The following is a 13,545-nucleotide window of genomic DNA, read 5'->3' on the forward strand; positions in this document are numbered from 1 at the left end:
TATATATGCCAAGTTGTCTCCTTAGCAATGACCTTTCCAGGCAGACAGGAACCAATGTATGAGTGCAGCTCTGTAGCTCAGTGAGAAGGACAGAGCTATGGGAAAACACCCTACATTTCTTTTCCTTTTTTTTGAATCACTCATTGCTGAGCCCATAAACTCCGATTCACAGGGCCTCCTACTCAAATATTGCCCCACAGCAGACCCTACGTGTTCATTCTTTCCTGGCCTCGTCTGGCCACCTGGCTTAGTTTCTATGCCCCACTTTGGATCCATGAGAACTTTCCCTTCCATAGCTCTTTTAAAAGTGTCGAACAGTAACTTTGCCTCCCTTCAGGCTCAGACAATTTGGGGTTGGATTTTCCCTTTGTGTTTTGTTTTGTTGTTCTAACCAGGAAAGAAAAAGATCCTGCACCAGTTCGAGCAGGGGCTGGAAAGATTGTGGAAACAGGGCTCTAAGCTGGGGGGTTTCTCACCTCTGCGCTCAGGAGCCTGACCTCAGACCACCGTGGCTGGCGTTTTTAAAAAGAGTTCCCCCCAATTTTCTGAGCTCTGAATAAATGAAACCACCTGCTTCTTCTCTTTCTGTCCATTTCCCAATAATGGGCTTGGGTAACAAAATACTGAAACAGAAACCACTACTGTGCTCTGAAATAAGATACTCAGAGTCACCCAGAAAGAGCCTGCGTGTGAGAATTGACTGCAATGCTGTGAGACCCATCGCTGTACTGAATATTTGTCAAACCCGTCCTGGTAGGGAGAGGCCTACAGCCAGGGAATCGAGAGATCTGGGTTCCAGCCAAGAATCCCCACACACTGTTGTTTCTCTGAAGCTCAGTTCTCACCAGAGAGACAGGGGCCAAACCGGCTGTCCCCCCCGCCCCCCACTGCCCTTGGGCTTGTATCAGAATCACCAGGGATGTCAGTTAAACATATAGAAGGCTGGACCCAGCCCTAGAGGTCTCCACTCACTAGGGTGGGACTGAGCTTTGCATTGTATGCATATACTTAGATCTAGATTGTTACAGAAAAATTATTCAGACACTTGTTACAGATGGTAAGGCAGACTTTATTCAGGAGCACTACAACAATGGGGTTTTGCAGTAGGGGAAAGAAATTGAAATAAAGCAAGAAAAAATAGGCATTTATAGCTAAGGAGCAGTGTAGGGATCAGTGGATGGAAAATTGTGAAGAGGGCAGAGTAATTTTTTTTTAAGTTTATTTATTTATTTTGAGAGAGAGCAGAGGAGAGGCAGAGAGAGAGAATTTCAAGTAGGCTCTGTGCTGTCAGTGTGGAGCCCCAAGCAGGTCTCAAATTCATGACCTGTGAGATCATGACCTGAGCCAAAACCAAGAGTCAGACGCTTAACCAACTGAGCCACCCAGGCGCCCCAGGGGTAGGGTGATTCTTTATGTAAATGGACCTAACAGGATTCCTGTTGAAGGCTGACCAGAGCCATCAAATATTACCTAGTGGATGGGGATGGGGTGGGGGGCAGGAGATTTGATCAGATATCAAGAGTAATCAGCTATAGAAGGTGGGGAATACTGGCTAAGCCTACCTAGCAGTATTCTTGCTAAAGATGGACTCCTTGAGGATAGAGGTAGAAGCTGAAGCTCAGGTCTAGTCGAGCAGTGGACCCAAAGGAACCCAACTGAAATCTGATCAAGGAGAGAGTCTTTGTCAATATATATACTGACATATGTGTAGACAGCCAGGGTGAGGAAGCCATGGGACCAGGTGCTATTTGAGACATGTTTCAGATCCAACAGTCTACTTTTTTAATAATTAGAATCCAGAATCTCAAAGCACAGTACCCTGGAAGTGTCTGGGGGCCAAGCAAGGCCTCCTTCACGGCCAGCCCTGGCCCCCACATCACTGCAGGGTGTAGGGGTAAAGAGACCTCACCTGGCGCCCATCTGGGCTCTGCCTGAGCCACAGCTCTGCTCTCTACTTGCTGTATGACCTTCGGGAGGTCACTCTGCTCAGCCTCACCTCCTTCATCTGTAGGATGAATGAGAACAGTACCTACTACCTTTTAGGTGTGTTATTAGGGTTGATTGAACCGACTCAGTGTGCACATGAGGTGCTGGCCCAGGAAGGTCCAGGGAAGTGCTCTGCGTTAACTGCTGTTAGTTCCCGGAAGTGAGCCCTTGGTGGGCATGCACAGGGGGAGGGAGGAAGGGGACACATACTCAGGGTCTCAGGGCTGGAGAGGGAATCGGGGTCTTAGGTACACAGGTGCTGCCAATGCTCTGCTCTCTTAAGAGGACTGTCTACGGTTGAAGGTAACATTCTGTAGTCCCGGGGTTCTCTTGGCAGGTATATTATCTCTCTACCCTATTCACCCCTAATCCTGATTGTGGAGAGGATCCAGAAATCTGGATTTCCAGGGACTGTCTGCCCTCTAGTCTAGCTTTGGGGCCGGGAGATTGGCCACTCTCTGAGCTATGCACAGAGCACAGAAAGGAGGACCGTGTTGCGGGGGGAGGTAGAGATGGACAATGGAAAGAGGGCTGCCTTCTATCTGTAGGGAAGCCACTGATTTTTTTTATACATATTTAACCAGTTTAACAGTAAAAGAACTTAATATCTTTTATCTATATGTCATTCTAAATGTAGATATATTTTTACGTCATTATAATCAGCATGTAAGCTTCATTCCCTGTCACTTAACATTTTTATACTAAGATTTTCATGCATCACCACTGCTTATACTTTAATCATAGAGTTTGTCATCATCGATATTGCCTAGAACCCCCCTAAGCATTGCTCTGAGGATTTCGTTCTGATTTTACTCTCTCACTGTTATAAATCACACAGGTATGAACATCTTTGTGCAAATGCTCTGTGATCTCCCCTTTTAGATATATGGGATGCGTTTCCCCAAGTTGGGTGACCAGGTCAGTACACTGAGTTGCTTTATATTTGACCAGCTCGGCTTCAGAAAGCCAGTTCTCAATCAACTCTGCCAGTTGTGACTGTTTCATTTCAAGGCCATAAACATAAGACTTTATTATTTTTCTCCAGGTTTCTTGACTTAGTTAATAGATTTGTAGTGCTACCTCAAAGCTGTTTTTATTAGCATTTTTACCTGCCCAGGATTTCTCCAACTATTTTTAATTTCCTCAAGTATTTTCACACACAGGTGGCATCCTGCTTGCCTGACGGGGCATCTAAATAGCTCTTCTATCCAATTCGCAGGAAAATGAAAGCTGATTGCTACAGGGTACAGATGGGGCCATGGTCATGTTTAATGGTTTTGATTTGTGTTTATATAAAGCAAATTTGTATACTGGATTTGTGAAGAGGAGCAGACTGGGGATTGGCAGGTGGAGAGGCTTGTTCACGAAGATGTTTTAGCTGTTTTCAAGGTGGTCATAGACGAGGGGACAACTGTTGGAACTGGCTTTGTACTTTCTTGTGGGAAGAAAAGTGGGGGCGTTTTCTTTGTATTATTGATTTTTTTCCTGTTTATCAAATGTACCATAAGAGATGACAAAGAAATAAAAGTTTACATCTCCATCATCATTATGCATGTTAATATATCCAAGGCTGCTGTTCCTTGGCTGGTGTTCTAGTTCCTGGCTAGAAACTAATGAGCTTACATGGAAGTTTTTGTTTGAGCAGAATACTGGGGCCACACAGAAAAGCAGTGTTCATCTGAGCTATCCTCTCTGCATGTGTGGAGACAAAGCCCAGAGTGGGCCGGTGGGGGGATGGGGTGGGGGGCTTGCTGAATGGATTTGAGCTGTAAGCACAAACTTGAATTTGTTGGGTTAAAGTGGGAAATCTGAGGGGCGCCTGGGTGGCTCAGTTGGTTAAGCGTCCAACTCTTGGTTTCAGCTCAGGTCATGATCTCCTGGTTCCTGTGCTGACAGCACTGAGCCTGGTTGGGATTCTCTCATTCTCTCTGACCCTGCCCCCCTCTCTCTCTCTAAGTAAATAAATAAACTTTAAAAAAGATGGGAAATCTGAGTTCTGGTCCTGCCTGTGCCACTTAACAAAGGCAAGCTGCTCAGTCACTTTTTCTCCTCCTCCAAATGGGAAGGACACCTGCTTTGGGAAATAATCAACAAGATAGCAAGAGTGCAGATACTCTGGAAAGTGTGTGGTCCTGCAAATGTAAAGACCCTCTTCCCTCCTGTCTCTCCGTTGCAGTTTTTCAATCCTTGACTTAGATGAGCGAGTAGGGTCTGCCTGTTGCATGACCGGCCCTATAACCATTTGAAACCAGCAATGCTGTCCTCACTTCCCAGGACTCCACTCTCCCTTCTCTCCTGCATCATATGACAGAGCCCCCAGGGTCCCAGGGCTCTGCATATCCTCCCCCTAGAATGCAGCCCCTCAAACCCCCCGGCTGCCTGGGCCAGCAGTGCTGTTGATGTGGTCATGTCTACGCAGAGCCCCGGGGAAAGTCACCACTCTTGTTTTAGGGATTTTCTAGTAGCCCCAAAATGCATTGATCTTTTTGGCAGCCATGTCACAGTGACTAACAGTGAGCTCACAGATAACTTAAACCCCATTTTTTTTAACCCGTGCTGTTGCTAAACTACATCTTCCTCATCCCAGCTTGGGGAAGATTATTTTTTTATCTTCGTGAAGAACTTCACATTTATCCCATTTCACCAGTTGTGTTTCATTACACTTGGCATGTCTTACCAACATATGCAGATTTCAGGGGTCCTTTGTGGCCTGAAATTAAAGTCCAAATGTCTCCCACTCCTGTGCTTAACTTGGAGCTTCTTGTTTGATAACCACAAACTCCTTAATGTCAAATTAAAAGGTGTGAACAAGGGCCAATTAAAATAGCAGTCGGTCCCCAAGTGAATATAGACACTGGATCCTCGGTTGGTGGAGAAACCATTTGACAGGTTATGAATTCACCTGCTTGTCATCTGCCCTCCTCATTAACCTCTTTTTTTTTTTTAACGTTTATTTATTTTTGAGACAGAGAGAGACAGAGCATGAACGGGGGAGGGTCAGAGAGAGGGAGACACAGAATCTGAAACAGGCTCCAGGCTCTGAGCCATCAGCACAGAGCCCGACGTGGGGCTCAAACTCACGAACCGCGAGATCGTGACCTGAGCTGAAGTTGGACGTTTAACCGACCGAGCCACCCAGGCGCCCCCTCATTAACCTCTTAAGAAAATGGGGGAAACCCAGTCAAATACCCAACTGAAGCACTGACTGGTCACAGTGCCAAATTTCCCTGCTCAACAGCCAACTCTGTAACACACACAGACAGGGAAAGGAGATTCGCTGGAGTGGAAGGCTGGGAGAAAAGGAAAAAGTTGAGATCATGCCTCAAAGTGGAGAAGCTGGAGAAGAATTTAGTTTCAGGTTAGAGATGACAAAGAATGTGGTTTTGAAAGCTACACCCTTTAAGAGGTTGGACAGTAACAGAAGCCCCTTGGAGGGAAACACGCATCTGAAAACCCTGTGCTTCTGTGCACCTTGTATATTGCTATCTCCGGGTGCCGGTGGTGAGGCTGCAGGGCCAGACCCCGAGGGTCGAGGGTCAGAAGCAGCTGGAGGCAAGTCCTGTGAAGTCTGACTCTGAAATCTGCACACCCCTCACCCCCGCCGCGTCTGTCCGAACCACTGTCCGGGCAGTGGTGTGCCGGAACCAGCTCTCACAAGCTGACAGCACCCATTCCTCCCCTAATCCACTTTCAGCAAAGCCACATGGGCAACTGGCAATCAGCCATGGAAGCATTTACACCGGGGAAATTGGCAAATGCTACCAATCAGGTCACCTTTTCGCTGCATTACCAGTTCTGAAACGCTTACCCGGGCCTCATCCAGACTGCTCTGCTGCCTCCCAGCTCACACCTGTGCTTCGTCCTGTGAGCAGCATCATATAAATATACATATTTTAACGTGTATTTATTTGGGGGGGGGGGGGGGGGAGAGAGAGGAGGGCAGAGGATCCCGAAGCAGGCTCTGCACCACCAGCAAGCAAGGCACAAACCGACAAACCATGAGAGCATGACCTGAGCCGATGTCAGACGCCTAACCGACTGAGCCACCCGGGCGCCCCCAGAATTATATATTTTAAATAAAAATCTGCTTCTCCACAGGGCAAAGTTCAAATTCCTTAGCACGTTGCCGCCATCTCCTCTCATTTCCCAACACCCCTCACCACCCTCCTCACCAGCCCTGCGTTATGTAATGTGGTTTCCCGATCGTCCTGAGATCCTGGGGCCCCCATAGGCAAGTGGTCTTCTGGGCTCCTCAAGCGGACAAGCATGGACCCCTGTCAGATCCCATATCACGCTGTGCCTAGTTTGTGTTTATCTCTTTCCTCTTGACCAGATTATGAATCTCTGCTGGACAGGGACCCTCTTCCTTCTTCTGGAGCCTGGCATGGCCCCGAAAACATAGGAAGGCAGAAATGGGGGGAGGAGCAGACGGGAAGACCAGGAGAGGGGAGGGAGGAAGGAAGGAAAGGTGGGGGAGGGGGAAGGGAGGATGGGGAGGAGGGAAGGGGAAGGGAGGAAGGAGAGACAAAAGTAGCCCCAGCCACTCATGAACTGGCCTACAAGGAGCAAGGTTGGGGAAAGCAGTGGAGCCCAGAGGCCACACAGGAGGTAAGCAGAATCTGCCTAGCTCTAGGGATCAAAGTCCTTGAACTAGTGAAAAGAACAGTAAGGGAGACAGGGTCATGAGTCTCTGTTGCACCCCTCCATCCCCCCGGCTGACAGCCAGCCCCATATCAGCGGGCCTCTGTGCTGGCAGGTGCTGGCAACAGAATGATCCCGAGTGGGTGATGTGTGGGGGGACGGCGAGCTGCAAATGTGTAGAGCCTCAAGAAATGCTTTTTGAATTACATTGAATTATAGTTGGGGATAATCACAACCTTTCTGGTTCCTTCCTTAGAGAGGTGATGGGGAGGGATGCTTGGAGCTGAGGGGAAGGGATTAACCAAGTAACTGATTGGGCGGTCCCAGAGTGGGCACGGCGTTGGCCCCTTGGGAACCGGGGCTGAAAGGGCCTAGGCTCGGAGGGGGGGAGTGTGCTGCGTGGCACCAGCGGGGCCCGACTTGCCCAGAAATGCAGGCCTGGCTCCCTGAGACTGCAAGGTCACTGCCAATTAGTTAAGCGGCTGCTCTCCGCAGGCCTTTGCAGAGGAAAGGCATGTGTTCCCCATTCCGTTGATGTGGAAACAGCAAGAGGAAGTGACTCAGAGACAGAGTGGAAATAAAGCGTGTGTCTCATGACATTCTGGCTTCTGCTAGATCCAAGGGGCTTATGTTGTGACTGTCTCCCATGAGGCTTCCTTCCATGCTTCTGTGGTGTTGTCAGGACAGACGATGGCCCTACGTGCGTGCAAAGAGTGGGAGGTAGGGGTGATCCCTTCAGGTGGGCAGGTGGCTGGAGGAAGGTGGGTGTTGGCGAAAAGGCAGCCTCAGAGCAGTGGAGACAGAAGGGGCTGATCCTGGACTCACTAGGCCAGGCTAATGTTTTACAAGGAGAGACTGGTATTGGGTTTCTGATCCTGTCTTCTGCCAAGTCACAGGCACTTAAAAAATACATGTGCCAGGGAGTTTACAGAGGTAACCTCTGATTCTCCAGAAAATTCTGCAGGATAGGTAGTGTCAGCCTCATAAAACAAGAGAGGAAACTGAAGCTTAGCAAGGTGACCTTGTTCAGATCATGCAGCTGGTAAATGGCAGAGACTTAAGGCCACCATGTTGCCCGACTCTGAAGTGCATTGTGAGTAATGCCCCAGACTTAAATGGCATGACAGCCTCAAGGACATGAGTTTTAAGCCTAGATCTGATGAGTCAGGTGAGTGTGCCTTCTCCCTGATATCATGCAATGGTCTCTCTCCATGCTCCCTCAGATCACGGGCAGAACTTTCAATCCTTGAGAGAAGGATTTTACCCTCAGGACTCCCAGCAGTCGCTCTGACATCTGGTTCTCTGAGAAGCCAAGCTCAATGTCATTCGCCAAAGACTATCCTTGTCACTTGATGAATAAACGAGCATTGGAAAACCAACAAAGGTAGAAAGGCATAATGTTAGAATAAAAGACAGCTCTTCAAAAATAATCCATTGGGCTTTATGATGGATTCTCTAGAGGGTCCTAATTTTTCCCATTTTGCCATGGGCACTGGCATCAAAGGCCATCATCCACCTACCTGCTCCTGCTTGGGAACTCCAACCCCTCTGGACTGATGTCTTTAGGCCTCAGAGCCAGTTGGTGGCAGAGCTGGCTACTACCCCCTAAGCATGGTGGTGGCAGGACGTGACGCCAGCCCTCTAGTCTTTGGCAGGTGACGTTGAAGCTTGGCCTCTCAGAGAACCAGACGTGAGAGTGGATGCTGAGAGTCCTGAGGGTAAAATGCATAGTCTCGAGGATTAGAAGTCCTGCCCATGATCTGAGGGAGCATGGAGTGGGGACCGTTAGTCGGAACAGTGGCATGATGTCAGAGAGAAGGTGCACACATCTGACTCATTTGACCCTGGGTTTAAAACTCATGTGCTTGGAGGCGCCTGGGTGGCTCAGTCGGTTGAGCGACCGACTTCGGCTCAGGTCATGATCTCACAGTTTGTGAGTTTGAGCCCCGTGTCGGGCTCTGTGCTGACAGCTCAGAGTCTAGACCCTGCTTCTGATTCTGTGTCTCCCTCTCTCTCTGCCCCTCCACCACTCATGCTCTGTATCTCTCTGTCTCAAAATTAAATAAACATTAAAAAAAAAAAAACTCATGTGCTTGGAGCTGCCATGCCATGCAAGTCTGGGGCATTACTCACAATGGACTTCAGAGTGAGGCAACATGGTGGCCTTAAGTGTTTGCCGCTTACCAGCTGTGTGATCTGGACAAGGTCATCTCACTAGGCCTCAGTTTCCCTTTTGGGGGGTATGAAGCTATCATTACCCATCCTGCAGAATTTTCTGGAGAATCAGAGATCACTTACATAAATTCCTGGCACACAGTATGTGTCCAATAAAACGTACGGTTCCACTCCAACGTCTTCAAGGGCAACGTTGTATTTTTCTGTGATGCTGATGCCTGTGACCCTGTCAGCTTCCCCTGCCAGGAACACAGCCCTGGGCACAGTGGTAACCCAGAGGCTCTGAAGGGATTTAAACCCTGCTTCAGGACCCCATCCTTTCAGCAGGTGAATGTTTTGCCATTCAGGAAGAGTATCATTAATTTTCTTCCTGACGACTTCAGGGACTCAGAGATTATGCAGGTTCCCGTAGTACCCTTTACAGGTTTGGGCCAAGGCATTCTTTTAGCCAATCAAAACCTTTCCTGTTTTAATTTGAGCGCATTTCCTTGTGTTTGTTATTCTTTGACTTGGATTTGGGCAGATCTGGGTTGGGAGGCACGCTGGAGGCCGTGATGGCTCAGGTCCAGAGTTTCCGCGGGTGCCAGAGGACCTTCTCTCCTCTCACACTGCTCACAGGGGCTGGGGCAGGGATGAGATGCAGGGAGGGATTACCAGGCTGGGGGGAGGGGGCCAGGTCTTGACTGGAAGAAGGGACGGCACTTTTGGCTCACAGGTTGAGAGTCAAAGGATTTAAGGATCATCAAAACACAGAGACAAGCTAGTGATGAGAAATTCAAGTAATCAGGCAAGAGCTGGAGAAATAGACAAGTTCAGTTGTCAGAAACAGGGGAGCTACAGTCAGTGGGTTACTCTCATATCTCCCAACTCTGTGTTCAGTGACACATGTTGGTGACTTGAAATCAGCCATAGTGGGAATATTTACACCATGGAAATTGGCCAATGCTGCAAATCTGAATTTCCACACACACACACACACACACACACACACACACACACACCTCTCCCCAAGAGCCTTTGGAAGGGGGAACAAGATATGGGGACTACAGATAGTCAGACAAGGTTTTGGGAAATAGGCAAGTGATAACCATGATGATAAAGCCTTTCATCTGCACTCAGCTTTATTGCTTATGATGAATTTTCATTTACATGTTTGCACTTTGTCCTCACAAACTTTCTATAAGGCAAACAGAGCAGGGAGCATTACCCCCATTTTATAGGTGAGGAAAAGGAGGCCAAGAGAGGTTAAGGAGCTTGCCCAGGGTTTTAGAACTGGCCAGAAAATGAGCTGGAACTGACAAGAAGAGAAACTCGCACGTGATGTTGAGAGCTATGTTCTCCAAGACCCTGAAGGCAGGTGGCTGACGATTCCTTACATCACACCTTTCAGTTACTCTGCTTCAGGGAGTTTTGGGGGGATCCCTTGGCAGTCCATTGCAGATCAGCACTGACAGATGGGAGTTTGGGGTGCCCTTGAGGAAGTTTCCATGTGTCAGTGGAGATGTGGTACCACCTTTCCGGGCCTGCGTCTTTTGACCAAACACGTGAGTCCCCTCCGGGGACTCTCACAACTGAGACCAAGCTTGGGGAGGTGATGCTCCCTAAGCTGGAGGACATCAGGATCCTTCACAGACTGAGGATATTCAATGCCAAGTTGACACATTCCTCCTCACATGGAGTTTGTGCCAACGTCAGTAATATCAAGAGATACTACCTTTTTCAAAGGCAGATGGGAAAGTGCGAAAAACTTTGTACTTGAATTCAGATCTGCTCTGGGATCCAAGTTTGCTACTCAACAAGCAGGAATCCTTGACCAGATGGCTTAAAAATTTCTCATGTTTTCTCATCTCTAAAATGGGCATACTCATCCATGCCCATCTCCAAGGAGATGCTTAAGTATAAAGCACTTACATTCTTGGAAAAATATCTGGAGGATACTGCTGCAAAGGATTAAAGGCAGACCTGCAGGACTTAGCTCCAGCTGAAGGGAGAAGTAGATCCTGAGTGGCTGAAATGGTTTTGCAGAAGCATTTCAACAAGAGCCATGTTGACCACTAGAAATGATGGCTCCTAAACCAAAGGCCTGGAAAAACTGATGAAGATAAGAAACCAGGGTCCTCGAGGCATGTTGGTGGTGGCCAATGCATCAGTCTGGGTGGGCTGTGTTCAGTCAGATGTAGACTATGAATGTTTCTCTTTGCTCAGGGCAGAGGTGGAGGCTGGCTCCTGAATGGGCTGGTCACTGCCCAGTCAGTCTGGGTAATGGGGGTCAACTATCAAGCTGTGGTTTCTCATCATTCCATTTTTTTCTGAATAGACTTTGTTATTTTTTTTTTTGGCACAGTTTTATGTTCATAGCAAAACTGAGAGGAAGGGGCAGAGATTTCCCATATACCCCCACCCACACTCATGCACAGCCTCCCCCACTATGGCTGTCCCCCCACCAGAGTGGTACGTTTACTACGACAGGCTTCACATCACCGCCACCCCCAGCATCCATAATTTACGTTAGGGTTCACTCTTGACGTTATACACTCCATGAGTTTGGACAAATGTATAATGGTAGATATCCATCATTATAATATCACACAGAGTATCTGCAGTGCCTTAAAAATCCTCTGTATTCCGCCTGTACATCTCTTCTTTCCCCCAGCCCCTGGCGGCCACTGATCTTTCTACTGTCTCTGTAGTTTTGCCTTTTGCAGAATGGCATATAGTGGAAATCAAACAGTGTGTACCCTTTTCAGATGGGCTTCTTTCAGTTAGATGCATTTAAGTTTCCTCCCCGTCTCCTTGTGGCTTGATAGAGCCTATCTTTTTAGCACTGAATAATATCCCATCGTCTGGATGTACCACAGATTATTTACCCATTCACCTACTGAAGGCCATCTTGGTTGCTTCTGAGTTTTGGTGTTATGAATAAAGCTGCTATAAACATCCATGTGTAGGTTTTTGTGTGGACATAAGTTTTCAACTCCTTTGGGTAAATACTAAGGAGCACTATTGCTGGATCGTATGGTAAGAATATGTTTAGTTTTGTAAGAAACCATCCAACTGTCTTCCAAAGTTTGCACCAACAATGAACGAGAGTTCCTTTTGCTCCGTGTCCTGATCACATGCTTCCAGCCTCTTGGCTGCTCCAATTTAAAAGCACCACATTTCATTGACTGATGGCAGCTGCATACATTTGATTTTTTTTATGTTTATTTATTAGTTTTGAGAAAGAGAGAGACAGAGCACAAGCAGGGGAGGGGCAGAGGGAGCCGGAGACACAGAATGCGGAGCAGGCTCCAGACTCTGAGCTGTCACACAGAGCCCGAGGCGGGGCTCGAGCTCACAACCAAGGAGACCATGACCTGAGCCATGGCGGTCTAATCCCTTCCTCACCAAGCACCTCCCCCCCACCGCCCACCGCCAGACTTGCCCTGGCCTCTGTCCCATGCAAAGATTTCTAACTCACCTGCTCTATCTCTGCCCCTTGTTCTGCCTGTCAGAACCTCTCCTCTGCTTCACTCTTAACTTCAACCAATGGCTCACAGAATATGTGAAAATGGGGGTGCCCGGGTTGCACCAGATCTTTTGCATTTTACTGACATGCTATTTCTACTTGGCTATCCTCTCTCCAATTCTTCCCCCATGTTGCAGGGAGTCCCTGGGGCATCCCCTGTGTGCTCACTGGCACCAGCACCCTTTGGATGAGAGTGCTGTCTGGGCCAGGGGGCATCTCCTGAAAGGCAGCCCACCCCCTTCATTGTGGACGCCCGGAAGCCAGGCGTTGTGACCTACAGATGTGGGCATAGCCCTTCTCCCCAGCTCGGAATCCATGTCCCCACTAGGCAACATGACAGCACTGATTGTGCCCCTGGTTTCCAAATGGCTTCTGGAATACAGGCCCTTTGACTTCCATCCAGTCCACGGGGATGGATGCCGTGTGCCACTCCATTTCCTTCTTACCCCAACACCTATTTTACAAAACTGCATCATGAAGCCCCTACCTGAACACTAGTCTATACGAATAGATACCCAGTGGTCATGGGGCCCCTGGCTCAATAGACACAGCATTTCCTGAATCTGGGACCTGTTATGTGTATGCCTAGTGCTGTGTGTGTGTGTGTCTCCATGACTAGAGTGTATGCTCTTTAGGGGCACACCTTCCCTCCTCTTCATATCCTGTAGCAGATCTGTCATTGTCCCATCTAATAGCCCCTTGGGCCTTGACATTCCAGTATTGTCCTGCTTACTTCTGCCTACCAACATTTGCATCTTTTTGCCTGCGACTTTCTCTGGCTCCCGAGTCTGCTCTGCCCTTGTGTAGAACTGGCTGGCAATGCTAGGAATGACGTCTGTAAGAAAAGGTGTATAAAAAAAAAAAAAAAAAAAAGAGGTTAGAGTGGGAGAGAACCAAACCATAAGAGACTCTTAAAAACTGAGAACAAACTGAGGGTTGATGGGGGATGGGAGGGAGGGGAGGGTGGATGATGAGTATTGAAGAGGGCATCTTTTGGGATGAGCACTGGGTGTTGTATGGAAACCAATTTGACAATAAATTTCATATATTAAAAAAAAAGAAAGAAAAGGTGTATAAATACCCCCAATCCTCCTCCCTGCCCCTCCGTTGGTGGAGCAGGTCCACAGCACATCTATGGCATGTCCCAGCTCCCAGAGTCCCCAGCAGGACTGCACTGCAGCTGCCTTAGTGACAACTCCATTGAAAACCCTCCTTTGGCTGTCTTCCCTTCCCTA

The 13,545-nt window shown here is 48.3% G+C and overlaps 1 protein-coding gene across 5 annotated transcripts in view; it reads left to right on the forward strand.

Moving 5' to 3' along the window:
- The window catches only part of PTK2B (protein tyrosine kinase 2 beta), a 125,560-nt gene that overhangs the window by 49,243 nt on the left and 62,772 nt on the right, over positions 1-13,545 (forward strand). Inside the window, exon 1 of one of the 5 annotated variants that reach the window (XM_042934918.1) lies at positions 6,510-6,594. The exons of the other annotated variants lie outside the window; for them this stretch is intronic. The gene's annotated coding sequence lies outside the window, so the exon portion shown is untranslated. Of the gene's footprint in view, positions 1-6,509; positions 6,595-13,545 lie in introns of those variants that run through there. 5 annotated transcript variants of the gene reach the window in all.

Source organism: Panthera leo, chromosome B1, assembly GCF_018350215.1.
Source record: "Panthera leo isolate Ple1 chromosome B1, P.leo_Ple1_pat1.1, whole genome shotgun sequence".
In the NCBI taxonomy this organism is placed as follows: domain Eukaryota; kingdom Metazoa; phylum Chordata; class Mammalia; order Carnivora; family Felidae; genus Panthera; species Panthera leo.